Source organism: Carica papaya, chromosome 8 (genome assembly GCF_054855325.1).
Source record: "Carica papaya isolate Zhongbai chromosome 8, ASM5485532v1, whole genome shotgun sequence".
Lineage (NCBI taxonomy): Eukaryota > Viridiplantae > Streptophyta > Magnoliopsida > Brassicales > Caricaceae > Carica > Carica papaya.
The window spans coordinates 19,229,467-19,247,682 of NC_142316.1; the positions used below are offsets into that span (position 1 = coordinate 19,229,467).

An 18,216-nucleotide genomic window follows, 5' to 3' on the forward strand; every position below is an offset into this window, starting at 1 on the left:
AAAATAATAGGTGCAACGCGAGGGCTTCCCAAGTTGTCACCCATCCGAGTACTACTCTCACCCAAGCACACTTAAGTGAGGAGTTTTGATGGGATCCGGGGCTTTACTGCTGGTATGATCGCACCTGTTTAATTTTGCGCTGTAAATACATACACTCCTTCTCATTTCTTCCCCCTCCGGTCATTTGTTTCCTTGTGCGTTCACACTTCACCTCTCATTCTCGTTCTAATATCGATTAAAATGCCCCTGCTTCTTGACTCACATTTGCGTATAAACCAGCGGACCCTAGTTCCAGACTCGCGTAATGTCAAACGACCCGTCTGAAAAAAAATTGGTGCGACACGAGGACTTTCTAGGAGGTCACCCATCCGAGTACTAATCTCGCCCAAGCACACTTAACTGCGGAGTTCTGATGGGATCCGGCGCATTAGTGCTGGTATGATCGCACCTGTTTAATTTCACGCTGCAAATACATAAACTCATTCCCCTTTCTTCCCCCTCCCGTCATTTCTTTCCTTGTGCGTGCGCACTGCACCGCCCGTGCTCGTTCTAATATCAAGTAAAATACTACGGTGCCGTGACTCACATTTGCGAATAAACCTGAGGACCATAATTCAAGTCGCGCGTATCGTCGAAAGAATCATCTGCAAAAAAATGGGTGCAACACGAGGACTTCCTAAAAAAATGGGTGAAATATAAGGACTTCGCAGGAGGTCACCCATCCTAGTACTACTCTCGCCCAAGCACCCTTAACTTGCAGAGTTCTGAAAGAATCCGTTGCATTGGTGCTGGTATGATTGCTCATGTTTCATTCTGCGCTGCAAATACATACACTTTTTCTCCCTCCATCCCCCCTCCCGTCATTTGTTTCCTTGTGCGTGCACTCTGCATCTCTCCTTCTCATTTTAATATCGATTAAAATGCCCCTGCTTCTTGACTCACATTTGCTTATAAACCAGTGGACCCTAGTTCCAGTCGCGCGTAACGTCGAACGACTCGTCTGAAAAGAAATTAGTGCGACACGAGGACTTCCTAGGAGGTCACCCATCCGAGTACTACTCTCACCCAAGCACACTTAACTGTGGAGTTCTGATGGGATCCGGTGCATTAGTGCTGGTATGATCGCACCTGTTTAATTCTGCGCTGCAAATACATAAACTCCTTCTCCTTTCTTCCCCCTCCCGTCATTTATTTCCTTGTGCGTACGCACTGCACCTCCCGTGCTCGTTCTAATATCAAGTAAAATGCTAAGGTTCCGTGACTCACATTTGCGAATAAACCTGAGGACCATAATTCAAGTCGCGTGTATCGTCGAAAGAATCATCTGCAAAAAAATGGGTACAACACGAGGACTTCTTAAGAAAATGGGTGAAATATAAGGACTTCGTAGGAGGTCACCCATCCTAGTGCTACTCTCGCCCAAGCACCCTTAACTTGCGGAGTTCTAATAGAATCCGTTACATTGGTGCTAGTATGATTGCTCATGTTTCATTCTGCACTGCAAATACATACACTTTTTCTCCCTCTATCCCCCCTCCCGTCATTTGTTTCCTTGTGCGTGCACTCTGCATCTCTTCTTCTCATTCTAATATTGATTAAAATGTCCCTGCTTCTTGACTCACATTTGCGTATAAACCAGTGGACCCTAGTTCCAGTCGCGCGTAACGTAAAACGACCCGTCTGAAAAAAAAAATTAGTGCGACACGAGAACTTCCCAGGAGGTCACCCATCCGAGTACTACTCTCGCCCAAGCACACTTATCTGCGGAGTTCTGATGGGATCCGGTGCATTAGTGCTGGTTTGATCACACCAGTTTAATTTCGCGCTGCAAATACATAAACTCCTTCTCCTTTCTTCCCCCTCCCGTCATTTGTTTCCTTGTGCGTGCGCACTGCACCTCCCGTGCTCGTTCTAATATCAAGAAAAATGCTACGGTGCCGTAACTCACATTTGCGAATAAACCTGAGGACCATAATTCAAGTCGCGCGTATCGTCGAAAGAATCATCTGCAAAAAAATGGGTGCAACACGAGGACTTCATAAGAAAATGGGTGTAATATAAGGACTTCACTAGAGGTCACCCATCCGAGTACTTTTCTCGCCCAAGCACCCTTAACTGCGGAGTTCTGATAGAATCTGTTGCATTAGTGCTGGTATGATCCCTCATGTTTCATTCTGCATTGGAAATACATACACTCTTTCTCCTTTCATCCCCCCTCCCGTCATTTGTTTCCTTGTGCATGCACTCTACATCTCTCTTTCTCCTTCTAATATCAAGTAATATTCCCCGGCACCGTGACTCACCTTTGCAAATGAACCAGTGGTTTATAATTCCATTCGCGCGTAATGTCGAACAACCCATCCGAAAAAAATAGGTGCAACACGAGGGCTTCCAAAGTGGTCACCCATCTGAGTACTACTCTCGCCCAAGCACACTTAACTGCAGAGTTCTGATGGGATCCGGAGCTTTAGTGCTGGTATGATCGCACCTGTTTAATTTTGCGCTGCAAATACATACACTCCTTCTCCTTTCTTCCCCTCCCAACATTTGTTTCCTTGTGCGTTCACACTTCACCTCTCATTCTCGTTCTAATATCGACTAAAACACCCCTGCTTCATGACTCACATTTGCGTATAAACCAGCGGACCATAGTTCCAGACGCGCGTAACGTCGAACGACCCGTCTGAAAAAAAATTGGTGCGACACGAGGACTTCCCAGGAGGTCACCCATCCGAGTACTAATCTCGCCCAAGCACACTTCACTGCGGAGTTCTGATGGGATCCGGTGCATTAGTGCTGGTATGATCGCAACTGTTTAATTTTGCGCTGCTAATACATAAACTCATTCCCCTTTCTTCCCCCTCCCGTCATTTGCTTTTTTGTGCGTGCACACTGCACCTGTCGTTCTTGTTCAAATATCAAGTAAAATGCCACGGCGCCGTGACTCACATTTGCGAATAAATCTGCAGACCATAATTAAAGTCGCGCGTAACGTCGAACGGCATATCTGAAAAAAAGAAAATGGGTGCAACACGAGGACTTCGCAAGAAAATTGGTGAAATATAAGGACTTCGCAGGAGGTAACCCATGATAGTACTACTCTCGCCCAAGCACCCTTACCTACAGAGTTCTGATAGAATCCGTTGCATTAGTGCTGGTATGATCGCACCTGTTTCATTTCGCGCTGCAAAAACATACTCCTTCTCCTTTCTTCCCCTCCCGTCATTTGTTTCCTTGTGCGTGCGCACTGCACCTCTCGTTCTCGTTCAAATATCAAGTAAAATGCCACGGCGCCGTGACTCACATTTGCGAATAAATCTGCGGACCATAATTAAAGTCGCGCGTAACGTCGAACGGCACATCTGAAAAAAAGAAAATGGGTGCAACACGAGAACTTCCCAGAAGGTAACCCATCATTGTACTACTTTCGCCAAAGCACACTTAACTGCGTAGTTCTGATGGGATCCGGTGCATTTGTGTTGGTGTGACCGCACCTGTTTAATTTCGTGCTGAAAATACATACACTCCTTCTTCCCTCCTCCCCTCCCATCATTTGTTTCCTTGTGCGTGCACTATGCATATCTCTTTCTCGTTCTAATATCAAGTAATATGCCCCGGCGCCGTGACTCACCTTTGCAAATGGACCAGCGGTTTATAATTCCATTTGCGCGTAACGTCGAAAAACCCATCCGAAAAAAAATAGGTGCAACACGAGGGCTTCCCAAATGGTCACCCATCCGAGCACTACTCTCGCTCAAGCACACTTAACTGCAGAGTTCTGATGGGATCCGGTGCAGTGCTGGTATGATCGAACCTGTTTAATTTCACGCTGCAAATACATAAACTCCTTCTCCTTTCTTCCCCCTCCCGTCATTTGTTTCCTTGTGCGTGCGCACTGCACCTCTCGTTCTCGTTCAAATATCAAGTAAAATGCCACGGCGCCGTGACTCACATTTGCGAATAAATCTGCGGACCATAATTAAAGTCGCGCGTAACGTCGAACGGCACATCACAAAAAAGAAAATGGGTGCAACACAAGAACTTCCCAGGAGGTAACCCATCATTGTACTACTTTCGCAAAAGCACACTTAACTGAGGAGTTTTGATGGGATCCGGTGCATTTGTGCTGGTATGATGGCACCCGTTTAATTCCGCGTTGCAAATACATAAACTCCTTCTCCTTTCTTGCCCCTCCCGTCATTTGTTTCCTTGTGCGTGCGCACTGCACCTCCCGTGCTCGTTCTAATATAAAGTAAAATGCTACGGTGCCGTGACTCACATTTGCGAATAAATCTGCGGACCATAATTAAAGTCGCGCGTAACGTCGAATGGCACATCTGAAAAAAAGAAAATGGGTGGAACACGAGAACTTCCCAAGAGGTAACCCATCATTGTACTACTTACGCCAAAGCACACTTAACTGCGAATTTCTGATGGGATCCGTTGCATTTGTGCTGGTGTGACCGCACCTGTTTAATTTCGTGCTGAAAATACATACACTCCTTCTTCCCTCCCCTCTCCCATCATTTGTTTCCTTGTGCGTTCACACTGCACCTCTCCTTCTCGTTCTAATATCGATTAAAATGCCTCTGATTCTTGACTCACATTTGCGTATAAACCAGTGGACCATAGTTCCAGTCGCGCGTAACGTCGAATGACCCATCTGAAAAAAAATTGTTTCAATACGAGGACTTCCCAAGAGGTCACCCATCCGAGTACTACTCTCGCCCAAGCACACTTAACCGCAGAGTTCTGATGAGATCCAGTGCAGTAGTGCTGGTATGATGCCACTTGTCTAATTTTGCGCTTCAAATACATACACTCATTCTCTTTTCTTCCTCATCCTGTCATTTGTTTTTTTGTGCGTGCGCACTGCACCTCCCGTACTCGTTCTAATATCAAGTAAAATGCCACGGCGCCGTGATTCACATTTGCGAATAAATCTACGGACCATAAATCAAGTCGCGCGTAACGTCGAAAGAATCATCTGCAAAAAAATGGGTGCAACACGAGGACTTCCTAAAAAAATGGGTGAAATATAAGGACTTCGCAGGAGGTCACCCATCCTAGTGCTTCTCTCGCCCAAACACCCTTAACTTGTGGAGTTCTGATAGAATCTGTTGCATTGGTGCTCGTATGATTGCTCATGTTTCATTTTGCGCTGCAAATACATACACTTTTTCTCCCTCCATCGCCCCTCCCGTCATCTGTTTCCTTGTGCGTGCACTCTGCACCTCTCTCTCACGTTCTAATATCAAGTAATATGCCCCGGCACCGTGACTCACCTTTGCAAATGAACCAACGGTTTATAATTCCATTCGCGCGTAACGTTGAACAACCCATCCGAAAAAAAATTGGTGCAACACAAGGGCTTCCCATGTGGTCACCCATCTGAGTACTACTCTCGCCCAAGAACACTTAACTGCGGAGTTCTGGTGGGATCCAGAGCTTTAGTGCTGGTATGATCGCACCTGTTTAATTTCGTGCTGAAAATACATACACTCCTTCTCCTTTCTTCCCCCTCCCGTCATTTGTTTCCTTGTGCGTTCACACTTCACCTCTCATTCTCGTTCTAATATCGATTAAAGTGCCCCTGCTTCTTGACTTACATTTGCGTATAAACCAGCGGACCCTAGTTCCAGACGCGCGTAACGTCGAAGGACCCGTCTGAAAAAAAATTGGTGCGACACGACTCACATTTGCGCATAAACCTGAGGACCATAATTCAAGTCGCGCGTATCATCGAAAGAATCATCTGCAAAAAAATGCGTGCAACACGAGGACTTTACAAGAAAATAGGTGAAATATAAGAACTTCGCAAGAGGTAACCCATGCTAGTACTACTCTCGCCCAAGCTCCCTTACCTACGGAGTTCTGATAGAATCCGTTGCATTAGTGCTGGTATGATCGCACCTGTTTCATTTCTTGCTGAAAATACATACATTCCTTCTCCTTCCCTCCCCCTCCCATCAATTGTTTCCTTGTGCGTTCACACTGCACCTCTCATTCTCGTTCTAATATCGATTAAAATGCCCCTACTTCTTGACTCACATTTGCGTATAAACCAGCGGACCCTAGTTCCAGTCGCGTGTAACGTCGAACGACCTGTCTGAAAAAAAATTTGTGCGACACGAGGACTTCCCAGGAGTTCACCAATCTGAGTACTACTCTCGCCAAAGCACACTTAACTGCGGAGTTCGGACGGGATCCGGTGCATTAGTGCTGGTATGATCGCACCCGTTTAATTCCGCGCTGCAAATACATAAACTCCTTATCCTTTCTTCCCCCTCCCGTCATTTGTTTCCTTGTGCGTGCGCACTGCACCTCCCGTGCTAGTTCTAATATAAAGTAAAATGCTACGGTGCCGTGACTCACATTTGCGAATAAACATAAGGATCATAATTCAAGTCGCGCGTATCGTCAAAAGAATCATCTGCAAAAAAATGGGTGGAACATGAGGACTTCCTAAGAAAATGGGTGAAATATAAGGACTTCGCAGGAGGTCACCCATCCTAGTGCTACTCTCGCCCAAGCACCCTTAACTTGCGGAGTTCTGATAGAATCCGTTGCATTGGTGATGGTATGATTGCTCATGTTTCATTCTGCGCTGCAAATACATACACTTTTTCTCCCTCCATCCCCCCTCCCGTCATTTTTTTCCTTGTGCGTGCACTCTGCATCTCTCCTTCTCGTTCTAATATCGATTAAAATGCCCCTGTTTCTTGACTCACATTTGCGTATAAAGTCGCGCGTAACGTCGAACGAAACATCTGAAAAAAAGAAAATGGGTGCAACACAAGAACTTCTCACGAGGTAACCCATCATTGCACTACTTTCCCCAAAGCACACTTAACTGCGGAGTTCTGATGGGATCCGGTGCATTTATGCTGGTATGATCGCACCTGTTTAATTTCGCGCTGCAAATACATAAACTCCTTCTCCTTTCTTCCCCCTCCCGTCATTTGTTTCCTTGTGCGTGCGCACTGCACCTCTCGTTCTCGTTCAAATATCAGGTAAAATACCACGGCGCCGTGACTAACTTTTGCGAATAAATCTGCGGACCATAATTAAAGTCGCGCGTAACGTCGAATGGCACATCTGAAAAAAAGAAAACGGGTGCAACACGAGAAACTCCCAAGAGGTAACCCATCTTTGTACTACTATCGCCCAAGTACACTTAACTGCGGAGTTTTGATGGGATCCGGTGCATTTGTGCTGGTGTGACCGCACCTGTTTAATTTCGTGCTGAAAATACATACACTCCTTCTTCCCTACCCACCATCCCAACATTTGTTTCCTTGTGCGTTCACACTGCACCTCTCCTTCTCGTTCTAATATCGATTAAAATGCCCCTGATTCTTGACTCACATTTGCGTATAAACCAGCGGACCATAGTTCCAGTCGCGCGTAACGTTGAACGACCCATCTAAAAAAAATTGTTGCGATACGAGGACTTCCCAAGAGGTCACCCATCCGAGTACTACTCTCGCCAAAGCATACTTAACTGCAGAGTTCTGATAGGATCCAGTGCATTAGTGCTGGTATGATGCCACTTGTTTAATTTTGCGCTGCAAATACATAAACTCCTTCTCCTTTCTTTCCCCTCCCGTCATTTGATTCCTTGTGCGTGAGCACTGCACCTCCCGTTCTCGTTCTAATATCAAGTAAAATGCTACAGCGCCGTGACTCACATTTGCGAATAAACCTGAGGACCATAATACAAGTCCCGCGTAACGTCGAAAGAATCATCTGCAAAAAAATGGGTGCAACACGAGGACTTCACAAGAAAATTGGTCAAATATAAGGACTTCGCAGGAGGTAACCCATGCTAGTACTACTCTTGCCGAAGCACCCTTACCTACGGAGTTCTGATAGAATCTGTTGCATTAGTGCTGGTATGATCGCACCTGTTTCATTTCGCGCTGCAAATACATACACTCCTTCTCCTTTCTTCCCCCTCCCGTCATTTGTTTCCTTGTGCGTGCGCACTGCACCTCTCGTTCTCGTTCAAATATCAAGTCAAATACCACGGCGCCGTGACTCACATTTGCGAATAGATCTGCGGACCATAATTAAAGTTGCGCGTAACGTCGAACGGCACATCTGAAAAAAAGAAAATGGGTGCAACACGAGAACTTCCCAGGAGGTAACCCATCATTGTACTACTTTCGCCACAGCACACTTAACTGCGGAGTTTTGATGGGATCTGGTGCATTTGTGCTGGTGTGACCGCACCTGTTTAATTTCGTGCTGAAAATACATACACTCCTTCTTCCCTCCCCCCCTCCCATCATTTGTTTCCTTGTGCGTTCACACTGCACCTCTCCTTCTCGTTCTAATATCGATTAAAATACCCCTGATTCTTGACTCACATTTGCGTATAAACCAGCGGACCATAGTTCAAGTTGCACGTAACGTCGGACGACCCGTCTAAAAAAAAATTGGTGCAACACAATGACTTCCCAGGAGGTCACCAATCTGAGTACTACTCTCGCCCAAGCACACTAAACTGCGGAGTTCTGATGGGATCCAGTGCATTAGTGCTGGTATGATCGCACCCGTTTAATTCCGCGCTGCAAATACATAAACTCCTTCTCCTTCCTTCCCCCTCCCATTATTTGTTTCCTTGTGCGTGCGCACTGCACCTCCCGTGCTCGTTCTAATATCAAGTAAAATACTACGGTGCCGTGACTCACATTTGCGAACAGACCTGAGGACCATAATTAAAGTCCTGCGTAACGTCGAAAGAATCATCTGCAAAAAAATGGGTGCAACACGAGGACTTCACAAGAAAATAGGTGAAATATAAGGACTTCGCAGGAGGTAACCCATGCTAGTACTACTCTCGCCCAAGCACCCTTACCTACGGAGTTCTGATAGAATCCGTTGAATTAGTGCTGGTATGATCGCACTTGTTTCATTTCGTGCTGAAAATATATACACTTCTTCTCCTTCCCTCCCCCTCCCATCAATTGTTTCCTTGTGCATTCACACTGCACCTCTCTTTCTCGTTCTAATATCGATTAAAATGCCCCTGCTTCTTGACTCACATTTGCGTATAAACAAGCGGACCATAGTTCCAGTCGCGCGTAACGTCGAACGAACCGTCTGAAAAAAAATTGGTGCGACACGAGGACTTCCCAGGAGGTCAACCATCCGAGTACTACTCTCACCCAAGCACACTTAACTGCGGAGTTCTGAGGGGATACGGTGCATTAGTGCTGGTATGATCGCACCCGTTTAATTTTGCGCTGCAAATACATAAACTCCTTCTCCTTTCTTCCCCCTCCCGTCATTTGTTTAATTGTGCGTGCGCACTGCACCTCCCGTGCTCGTTCTAATATCAAGTAAAATGCTACGGTGCCGTGTCTCACATTTGCGAATAAATCTGAGGACCATAATTCAAGTCGCGCGTATCGTCAAAAGAATCATCTGCAAAAAAATGGGTGCAACACGAGGACTTCCTAAGAAAATGGGTGAAATATAAGGACTTCGCAGGAGGTCACCCATCCTAGTGCTACTCTCGCCCAAGCACCCTTAACTTGCGGAGTTCTGATAGAATCCGTTGCATTGGTGCTGGTATGATTGCTCATGTTTCATTCTGCGCTGCAAATACATACACTTTTTCTCCCTCCATCCCCCCTCCCATCATTTGTTTCCTTGTGCGTGCACTCTGCATCTCTCCTTCTCATTCTAATATCGATTAAAATGCCCCTGCTTCTTGAGTCACATTTGCGTATAAACCAGTTGACCCTAGTTCCAGTCGCGTGTAACGTCGAACGACCCGTCTGAAAAAAAAATTAGTGCGACACGAGGACTACCCAGGAGGTCTCCAATCCGAGTACTACTCTCGCCCAAACACACTTAACTGCGGAGTTCTGATGGGATCCGGAGCTTTAGTGCTGGTATGATCGCACCTGTTTAATTTCGCGCTGCAAATACATACACTCCTTCTCATTTCTTCCCCCTCCCGTCATTTGTTTCCTTGTGCGTTCACACTTCACCTCTCATTCTCGTTCTAATATCGATTAAAATACCGCTGCTTCTTGACTCACATTTGCGTATAAACCAGCGGACCCTAGTTCCAGTCGCGCGTAACTTCGAACGACCCGTCTGAAAAAAAATTGGTGCGACACGAGGACTTCCCAGGAGGTCACCCATCCGAGTACTACTCTCGCCCAAGCACACTTAACTGCGGAGTTCTGATGGGATCCGGTGCATTAGTGCTAGTATGATCACACCCATTTAATTCTGCGCTGCAAATACATAAACTCCTTCTCCTTTCTTCCCCCTCCCGTCATTTGTTTCCTTGTGCGTGCGCACTGCACCTCCCGTGCTCGTTCTAATATCAAGTAAAATGCTACGGTGCCGTGACTCACATTTGCGAATAAACCTGAGGACCATAATTCAAGTTGCGCGTAACGTCGAAAGAATCATCTGCAAAAAAATGGGTGCAACACGAGGACTTCCTAAGAAAATAGGTGAAATATAAGGACTTCGCATGAGGTCACCCATCCTAGTGCTACTCTCGCCCAAGCACCCTTAACTTGCGAAGTTCTGATAGAATCCGTTGCATTGGTGCAGGTATGATCGCTCATGTTTCATTCTGCGCTGCAAATACATACACTCTTTCTCCCTCCATCCCCTCTCCCGTTATTTGTTTCCTTGTGCGTGCACTCTGCATCTCTCCTTCTCGTTCTAATATCAAGTAAAATGCCCTAGCATTGTGACTCACCTTTGCGAATGAACAAGCGGTTTATAATTGCATTCGCGCGTAACGTCGAACGACCCATCCGAAAAAAAATGGGTGCAACACGAGGACCTCCCAGGAGGTCACCAATCCGAGTACTACTCCCGCCCAAGCACACTTAACTGCTGAGTTCTGATGGGATACGGTGCATTAGTGCTGGTATGATGGCACCTATTTAATTTCGCGCTGCAAATACGTACACTCCTTCTCCTTTCTTCCCCTTCCCGTCATTTGTTTCCTTGTGCGTGCGCACTGCACCTCTCGTTCTCGTATAAATATCAAGTAAAATGCCACGGCGCAGTGACACACATTTTCGAATAAATCTGCGGACTATAATTAAAGTCGCGCGTAACATCGAATGGCACATCTGAAAAAAAAAATGGGTGCAACACGAGAACTTCCCAGAAGGTAACCCATCCTTGTACTACTTTCGCCAAAGCACACTTAACTGCGGAGTTCTGATGGGATCCGGTGTATTTGTGCTGGTGTGATAGCACCTGTTTAATTTCGTGCTGAAAATAAAAACACTCCTTCTCCTTCCCTCCCCCCTCCCATCATTTGTTTCCTTGTGCGTTCACACTGCACCTCTTTTTCTCGTTCTAATATCGATTAATATGCCCCTACTTCTTGACTCACATTTGCGTATAAACAAGTGGACCATAGTTCCAGTTGCGCGTAACGTCGAACGACCCGTCTAAAAAAAAATTTGTGCGACACGAGAACTTCCCAGGAGGTCACCAATCCGAGTACTACTCTCCCCCAAGCACACTTAACTGCAGAGTTATGATGGGATCCGTTGCATTAGTGCTAGTATGATCGCATCCGTTTAATTTCGCGCTGCAAATACATAAACTCCTTCTCCTTTCTTACCCCACCCGTCATTTGTTTCCTTGTGCGTGCACACTGCACCTCCCGTGCTCGTTTTAATATCAAGTAAAATGCTACGACGCCGTGACTCACATTTGCGAATAAACCTGAGGACCAAAATTCAAGTCGCGTGTAACGTCTAAAAAATCATCTGCAAAAAAATGGGTGCAACACGAGTACTTCCCAAGTGGTCACCCATTCGAGTACTACTCTCGCCCAAGCACACATAACTGCGGAGTTATGATGGGATCGGTTGCAATAGTGCTGGTACGATCGCACCTGTTTAATTTCGCGCTGCAAATACACAAACTCCTTCTCCCCTCTTCCCCCTCCCGTCATTTGTTTCCTTGTGCGTGCACTCTGCATCTTTTTTTCTCGTTCTAATATCAAGTAATATGCCCCGGCACTGTGACTCACCTTTGCAAATGAACCAGTGGTTTATAATTCCATTCGCGCGTAACGTCGAACAACCCATCCGAAAAAAAATAGGTGCACCACGAGGGCTTCCCAAGTGGTCACCCATCCGAGTACTACTCTCACCCAAGCACACTTAACTGCGGAGTTCTGATGGGATCCGGAGCTTTAGTGCTGGTATGATCGCACCTATTTAATTTTGCACTGCAAATACATACACTCCTTCTCCTTTCTTCCCCCTCCCGTCATTTGTTTCCTTGTGCGTTCACACTTCACCTCTCATTCTTGTTCTAATATCGATTAAAATGCCCCTGCTTATTGACTCACATTTGCGTATAAACCAGCGGACCCTAGTTCCAGACGCGCGTAACGTCGAACGACCCGTCTGAAAAAAATTGGTGCGACACGAGGACTTCCCAGGAGGTCACCCATCCGAGTACTAATCTCGCCCAAGCACACTTCACTGCGGAGTTCTAATGGGATCCGGTGCATTAGTGCTGGTGTGATCGCACCTGTTTAATTGTTGCGATACGAGGACTTCCCAAGAGGTCACCCATCCGAGTACTACTCTCGCCCAAGCACACTTAACTGCAGAGTTCTGATGGGATCCAGTGCATTATTGCTGGTATGATGCCACTTGTTTAATTTTGTGCTTCAAATACATACGCTCCTTCTCTTTTCTTCCTCCTCCCGTCATTTGTTTCCTTGTGCGTGCGCACTGCACCTCCCGTACTCGTTCTAATATCAAGTAAAATGCCACGACGCCGTGACTCACATTTGCGAATAAACCTGCGGACCATAAATCAAGTCACGCGTAACGTCGAAAGAATCATCTCCAAAAAGATGGGTGCAACACGAGGACCTCCCAAGAAAATGGGTGAAATATAAGGACTTCGCAGGAGGTCACCCATCCGAGTACTTTTCTCGCCCAAGCACCCTTAACTCCGGAGTTCTGATAGAATCCGTTGCATTAGTACTGGTATGATCCCTCATGTTTCATTCTGCACTGCAAATACATACACTCTTTCTCCTCCCATCCTCCCTCCCGTCATTTGTTTCCTTTTGCGTGCACTCTGCATCTCTCTTTCTCGTTCTAATATCAAGTAATATGCCCCGGCACCGTGACACACCTTTGCAAATGAACCTGCGGTTTATAATTCCTTTCGCGCGTAACGTCGAACAACCCATCCGAAAAAAAAAATAGGTGCAACAGGAGGGCTTCCCAGGTGGACACCCATCCGAGTACTACTCTGGCCCAAGCACACTTAACTGTGGAGTTCTGATGGGATCCGGAGCTTTAGTGCTGGTATGATCGCACCTGTTTAATTTCGCGCTACAAATACATACACTCCTTCTCCTTTCATCCCCCTCCCGTTATTTGTATCCTTGTGCGTTCACACTTTACCTCTCATTCTCGTTCTAATTTCGATTAAAATGCCCATGCTTCTCGACTCACATTTGCCTATAAACCAGCGGACCCTAGTTCCAGACGCGCGTAACGTCGAACGACCCATCTGAAAAAAAATTGGTGCGACACGAGGACTTCCCAGGAGGTCAACCATCCGAGTACTAATCTCGCCAAGCACACTTAACTGCGGAGTTCTGATGGGATCCGAGGCTTTAGTGCTGGTATGATCGCACCTGTTTAGTTTCGCGCTGCAAATACATACACTCCTTCTCATTTCTTCCCTCTCCCGTCATTTGTTTCCTTGTGCGTTCACACTTCACCTCTCATTCTCGTTCTAATATCGATTAACATGCCCCTGCTTCTTGACTCACATTTGCGTATAAACCAGCGGACCCTAGTTCCAGACGAGTGTAACGTCGAAAGAATCATCTGCAAAAAGATGGGTGCAACACGAGGACCTCCCAAGAAATTGGGTGAAATATAAGGACTTCGCAGGAGGTCACCCATCCGAGTACTTTTCTCGCCCAAGCACCCTTAACTGCGGAGTTCTGATAGAATCCGTTGCATTAGTGCTGGTATGATCCCTCATGTATCATTCTGCACTGCAAATACATACACTCTTTCTCCTCCCATCCTCCCTCCCGTCATTTGTTTCCTTTTGCGTGCACTCTGCATCTCTCTTTCTCGTTCTAATATCAAGTAATATGCCCCGGCACCGTGACTCACCTTTGCAAATGAACCTGCGATTTATAATTCCATTCACGCGTAACGTCGAACAACCCATCCGAAAAAAAAATAGGTCCAACACGAGGGCTTCCCAGGTGGACACCCATCCGAGTACTACTCTCGCCCAAGCACACTTAACTGCGGAGTTCTGATGGGATCCGGAGCTTTAGTGCTGGTATGATCGCACCTGTTTAATTTCGCGCTGCAAATACATACACTCCTTCTCCTTCCTTCCCCCTCCCGTCATTTGTTTCCATGTGCGTTCACACTTTACCTCTCATTCTCGTTCTAATTTTGATTAAAATGCCCCTGCTTCTCGACTCACATTTGCGTATTAACCAGCGGACCCTAGTTCCAGACACGCGTAACGTCGAACGACCCGTCTGAAAAAAAATTGGTGCGACACGAGGACTTCCCAGGAGGTCAACCATCCGAGTACTAATCTCGCCAAACACACTTAACTACGGAGCTCTGATGGGATCCGGGGCTTTAGTGCTGGTATGATCGCACCTGTTTAGTTTTGCGCTGCAAATACATACACTCCTTCTCCTTTCTTCCCCCTCCCGTCATTTGTTTCCTTGTGCGTTCACACTTCACCTCTCATTCTCGTTCGAATATCGATTAAAATGCCCCTGCTTCTTGACTGACATTTGCGTATAAACCAGCGGACCCTAGTTCCAGACGAGCGTAACGTCGAACGACCCGTCTGAGAAAAAATTGGTGCGACACGAGGACTTCACAAGAAAATGGGTGAAATATAAGCACTTCGCAGGAGGTAACCCATGCTAGCACTACTCTCGCCCAAGCATCCTTACCTACGGAGTTCTGATAGAATCTGTTGCATTAGTGCTGGTATGATCGCACCTGTTTCATTTCGTGCTGAAAATACATACACTCATTCTCCTTCCCTCCCCCTCCCATAATTTATTTCCTTGTGCGTTCACACTGCACCTCTCCTTCTCGTTCTAATATCGATTAAAATGCCCCTTCTTTTTGACTCACATTTGCGTATAAACCAGCGGACCCTAGTTCAAGTCGTGCGTAACGTCGAACGATCCGTCTGAAAAAAAATTGTTGCGACACGAGGACTTCCCAAGAAGTCACCCATCCGAGTACCACTCTCGCCCATGCACACTTAATTGCGGAGTTCTTATGGGATCCGGTGCATTAGTGCTGGTATGATTGCACCTGTTTAATTTCGCGCTGCAAATACATACACTCCTTCTCTTTTCTTCCCCCTCCCGTCATTTGTTTCCTTGTGCGTGCGCACTGCACCTCCCGTACACGTTCTAATATCAAGTATAATGCCACGGCGCCGTGACTCACATTTGCGAATAAACCTGCGGACCCTAAATCAAGTCGCGCGTAACGTCGAAAGAATCATCTGCAAAAAGATGGGTGCAACACGAGGACCTCCCAAGAAAATGGGTGAAATATAAGGACTTTGCAGGAGGTCACCCATCCGAGTACTTTTCTCGCCCAAGCACCCTTAACTGCGGAGTTCTGATAGAATCCGTTGCATTAGTGCTGGTATGATCCCTCATGTTTCATTCTGCACTGCAAATACACACACTCTTTCTCCTCCCATCCCCCCTACCGTCATTTGTTTCCTTTTACGTGCACTCTGCATCTCTCTTTCTCATTCTAATATCAAGTAATATGCCCTGGCACCGTGACTCACCTTTGCAAATGAACCTGCGGTTTATAATTCCATTCGCGCGTAACGTCGAACAACCCATCTGAAAAAAAATAGGTGCAACACGAGGGCTTCCCAGGTGGACACCCATCCGAGTACTACTCTCGCCCAAGCACACTTAACTGCGGAGTTCTGATGGAATCCGAAGCTTTAGTGCCGGTATGATCGCACCTGTTTAATTTCGCGCTGCAAATACATACACTCCTTCTCCTTTCTTCCCCCTCCCGTCATTTGTTTCCTTGTGCGTTCACACTTTACCTCTCATTCTCGTTCTAATTTCGATTAAAATGCCCCTACTTCTCGACTCACATTTGCATATAAACCAGCGGACCCTAGTTCCAGACACGCATAACGTCGAACGACCCGTCTGAAAAAAAATTGGTGCGACACGAGGACTTCCCAGGAGGTCAACCATCCGAGTACTAATCTCGCCAAACACACTTAACTACGGAGTTCTGATGGGATCTGGGGCTTTAGTGCTGGTATGATCGCACCTGTTTAGTTTCGCGCTGCAAATACATACACTCCTTCTCCTTTCTTCCCCCTCCCGTCATTTATTTCCTTGTGCGTTCACACTTCACCTCTCATTCTCGTTCTAATATCGATTAAAATGCCCCTGCTTCTTGACTCACATTTGCGTAAAAACCAGCGGACCCTAGTTCCAGACGAGCGTAACGTCGAACGACCCGTCTGAAAAAAAATTGGTGCGACACGAGGACTTCACAAGAAAATGGGTGAAATATAAGCACTTCGCAGGAGGTAACCCATGCTAGTACTACTCTCGCCCAAGCACCCTTACCTACGGAGTTCTGATAGAATCTGTTGCATTAGTGCTGGTATGATCGCACCTGTTTCATTTCCTGCTGAAAATACATACACTCATTCTCCTTCCCTCCCTCTCCCATAATTTGTTTCCTTGTGCATTCACACTGCACCTCTCCTTCTCGTTCTAATATCGATTAAAATGCCCCTTCTTTTTGACTCACATTTGCGTATAAACCAGCGGACCCTAGTTCAAGTCGCGCGTAACGTCGAACGACCCGTCTAAAAAAAAATTGTTGCGACACGAGGACTTCCCAGGAGGTCACCCATCCGAGTACCACTCTCGCCCAAGCACACTTAACTGCGGAGTTCTGATGGGATCCGGTGCATTAGTGCTGGTATGATCGCACCTGTTTAATTTTGCGCTGCAAATACATACACTCCTTCTCTTTTCTTCCCCCTCCCGTCATTTGTTTCCTTGTGCGTGCGCACTGCACCTCTCGTTCTCGTATAAATATCAAGTAAAATGTCACGGCGCAGTGACTCACATTTTCGAATAAATCTGCGGACTATAATTCAAGTCACGCGTAACGTCGAATGGCACATCTGAAAAAAAAATGGGTGCAACACGAGAACTTCCCAGAAGGTAACCCATCCTTATACTACTTTCGCCAAAGCACACTTAACTGCGGAGTTCTGATGGAATCCGATGTATTTGTGCTGGTGTGATAGCACCTGTTTAATTTCGTGCTGAAAATAAAAACACTCCTTCTCCTTCCCTCCCCCCTCCCATCATTTGTTTCCTTGTGCGTTCACACTGCACCTCTTTTTCTCGTTCTAATATCGATTAATATGCCCCTGATTCTTGACTCACATTTGCGTATAAACAAGTGGACCATAGTTCCAGTTGCGCGTAACGTCGAACGACCCGTCTGAAAAAAAATTGTTGCGACACGAGGACTTCCCAGGAGGTCACCCATCCGAGTACCACTCTCGCCCAAGCACACTTAACTGCGGAGTTCTGATGGGATCCGGTGCATTAGTGCTGGTATGATCGCACCTGTTTAATTTCGCGCTGCAAATACATACACTCCTTCTCTTTTCTTCCCCCTCCCGTCATTTGTTTCCTTGTGCGTGCGCACTGCACCTCCCGTACTCGTTCTAATATTAAGTATAATGCCATGGCGCCGTGACTCACATTTGCGAATAAACCTGCGGACCATAAATCAAGTCGCGCGTAACGTCGAAAGAATCATCTGCAAAAAGATGGGTGCAACACGAAGACCTCCCAAGAAAATGGGTGAAATATAAGGACTTTGCAGGAGGTCACCCATCCGAGTACTTTTCTCGCCCAAGCACCCTTAACTGCGGAGTTCTGATAGAATCCATTGCATTAGTGCTGGTATGATCCCTCATGTTTCATTCTGCACTGCAAATACACACACTCTTTCTCCTCCCATCCCCCCTCCCGTCATTTATTTCCTTGTGCGTGCACTCTGCATCTCTTTTTCTCATTCTAATATCAAGTAATATGCCCCGGCACCGTGACTCACCTTTGCAAATGAACCAGCAGTTTATAATTCCATTCGCGCG

The 18,216-nt window shown here is 46.5% G+C and overlaps 8 non-coding genes and 26 pseudogenes across 8 annotated transcripts; all 34 read right to left on the reverse strand.

Moving 5' to 3' along the window:
* Positions 1-331: 331 nt before the first annotated feature.
* On the reverse strand, positions 332-450 carry LOC148249047 (5S ribosomal RNA; annotated as a pseudogene).
* Positions 451-1,011: 561 nt separating this feature from the next.
* LOC148249048 (5S ribosomal RNA) lies at positions 1,012-1,130 on the reverse strand (annotated as a pseudogene).
* A 563-nt stretch (positions 1,131-1,693) lies between these two features.
* LOC148249049 (5S ribosomal RNA) lies at positions 1,694-1,812 on the reverse strand. Its single transcript, XR_015814345.1, has one exon. It is a non-coding gene; the product is annotated as a 5S ribosomal RNA (ribosomal RNA).
* Positions 1,813-2,371: 559 nt separating this feature from the next.
* On the reverse strand, positions 2,372-2,490 carry LOC148249050 (5S ribosomal RNA). Its single transcript, XR_015815299.1, has one exon. It is a non-coding gene; the product is annotated as a 5S ribosomal RNA (ribosomal RNA).
* Positions 2,491-2,694: 204 nt separating this feature from the next.
* On the reverse strand, positions 2,695-2,813 carry LOC148249051 (5S ribosomal RNA). Its single transcript, XR_015814908.1, has one exon. It is a non-coding gene; the product is annotated as a 5S ribosomal RNA (ribosomal RNA).
* Positions 2,814-3,377: 564 nt separating this feature from the next.
* On the reverse strand, positions 3,378-3,496 carry LOC148249052 (5S ribosomal RNA; annotated as a pseudogene).
* Positions 3,497-3,700: 204 nt separating this feature from the next.
* Positions 3,701-3,816, reverse strand: LOC148249053 (5S ribosomal RNA; annotated as a pseudogene).
* Positions 3,817-4,024: 208 nt separating this feature from the next.
* On the reverse strand, positions 4,025-4,143 carry LOC148249054 (5S ribosomal RNA; annotated as a pseudogene).
* Positions 4,144-5,354: 1,211 nt separating this feature from the next.
* Positions 5,355-5,473, reverse strand: LOC148249055 (5S ribosomal RNA; annotated as a pseudogene).
* Positions 5,474-6,120: 647 nt separating this feature from the next.
* On the reverse strand, positions 6,121-6,239 carry LOC148249056 (5S ribosomal RNA; annotated as a pseudogene).
* Positions 6,240-6,785: 546 nt separating this feature from the next.
* LOC148249057 (5S ribosomal RNA) lies at positions 6,786-6,904 on the reverse strand (annotated as a pseudogene).
* Positions 6,905-7,113: 209 nt separating this feature from the next.
* Positions 7,114-7,232, reverse strand: LOC148249058 (5S ribosomal RNA; annotated as a pseudogene).
* An 886-nt stretch (positions 7,233-8,118) lies between these two features.
* Positions 8,119-8,237, reverse strand: LOC148249059 (5S ribosomal RNA; annotated as a pseudogene).
* Positions 8,238-8,441: 204 nt separating this feature from the next.
* Positions 8,442-8,560, reverse strand: LOC148249060 (5S ribosomal RNA; annotated as a pseudogene).
* Positions 8,561-8,795: 235 nt separating this feature from the next.
* On the reverse strand, positions 8,796-8,914 carry LOC148249061 (5S ribosomal RNA; annotated as a pseudogene).
* A 205-nt stretch (positions 8,915-9,119) lies between these two features.
* On the reverse strand, positions 9,120-9,238 carry LOC148249062 (5S ribosomal RNA; annotated as a pseudogene).
* A 562-nt stretch (positions 9,239-9,800) lies between these two features.
* LOC148249063 (5S ribosomal RNA) lies at positions 9,801-9,919 on the reverse strand (annotated as a pseudogene).
* A 205-nt stretch (positions 9,920-10,124) lies between these two features.
* LOC148249064 (5S ribosomal RNA) lies at positions 10,125-10,243 on the reverse strand. The gene has a single exon (XR_015814492.1). It is a non-coding gene; the product is annotated as a 5S ribosomal RNA (ribosomal RNA).
* Positions 10,244-10,804: 561 nt separating this feature from the next.
* LOC148249065 (5S ribosomal RNA) lies at positions 10,805-10,923 on the reverse strand (annotated as a pseudogene).
* A 207-nt stretch (positions 10,924-11,130) lies between these two features.
* LOC148249066 (5S ribosomal RNA) lies at positions 11,131-11,249 on the reverse strand (annotated as a pseudogene).
* Positions 11,250-11,779: 530 nt separating this feature from the next.
* LOC148249067 (5S ribosomal RNA) lies at positions 11,780-11,898 on the reverse strand (annotated as a pseudogene).
* A 205-nt stretch (positions 11,899-12,103) lies between these two features.
* On the reverse strand, positions 12,104-12,222 carry LOC148249068 (5S ribosomal RNA). The gene has a single exon (XR_015815474.1). It is a non-coding gene; the product is annotated as a 5S ribosomal RNA (ribosomal RNA).
* Positions 12,223-12,426: 204 nt separating this feature from the next.
* On the reverse strand, positions 12,427-12,545 carry LOC148249069 (5S ribosomal RNA). The gene has a single exon (XR_015815212.1). It is a non-coding gene; the product is annotated as a 5S ribosomal RNA (ribosomal RNA).
* A 6-nt stretch (positions 12,546-12,551) lies between these two features.
* Positions 12,552-12,669, reverse strand: LOC148249070 (5S ribosomal RNA; annotated as a pseudogene).
* A 563-nt stretch (positions 12,670-13,232) lies between these two features.
* LOC148249071 (5S ribosomal RNA) lies at positions 13,233-13,351 on the reverse strand (annotated as a pseudogene).
* A 205-nt stretch (positions 13,352-13,556) lies between these two features.
* Positions 13,557-13,674, reverse strand: LOC148249072 (5S ribosomal RNA; annotated as a pseudogene).
* Positions 13,675-14,235: 561 nt separating this feature from the next.
* On the reverse strand, positions 14,236-14,354 carry LOC148249073 (5S ribosomal RNA; annotated as a pseudogene).
* Positions 14,355-14,559: 205 nt separating this feature from the next.
* LOC148249074 (5S ribosomal RNA) lies at positions 14,560-14,677 on the reverse strand (annotated as a pseudogene).
* Positions 14,678-15,236: 559 nt separating this feature from the next.
* LOC148249075 (5S ribosomal RNA) lies at positions 15,237-15,355 on the reverse strand (annotated as a pseudogene).
* Positions 15,356-15,915: 560 nt separating this feature from the next.
* Positions 15,916-16,034, reverse strand: LOC148249076 (5S ribosomal RNA; annotated as a pseudogene).
* Positions 16,035-16,239: 205 nt separating this feature from the next.
* Positions 16,240-16,357, reverse strand: LOC148249077 (5S ribosomal RNA; annotated as a pseudogene).
* Positions 16,358-16,916: 559 nt separating this feature from the next.
* LOC148249078 (5S ribosomal RNA) lies at positions 16,917-17,035 on the reverse strand. Its single transcript, XR_015815041.1, has one exon. It is a non-coding gene; the product is annotated as a 5S ribosomal RNA (ribosomal RNA).
* A 206-nt stretch (positions 17,036-17,241) lies between these two features.
* On the reverse strand, positions 17,242-17,360 carry LOC148249079 (5S ribosomal RNA; annotated as a pseudogene).
* Positions 17,361-17,566: 206 nt separating this feature from the next.
* Positions 17,567-17,685, reverse strand: LOC148249080 (5S ribosomal RNA). Its single transcript, XR_015815042.1, has one exon. It is a non-coding gene; the product is annotated as a 5S ribosomal RNA (ribosomal RNA).
* Between the last annotated feature and the right edge of the window lie 531 nt (positions 17,686-18,216).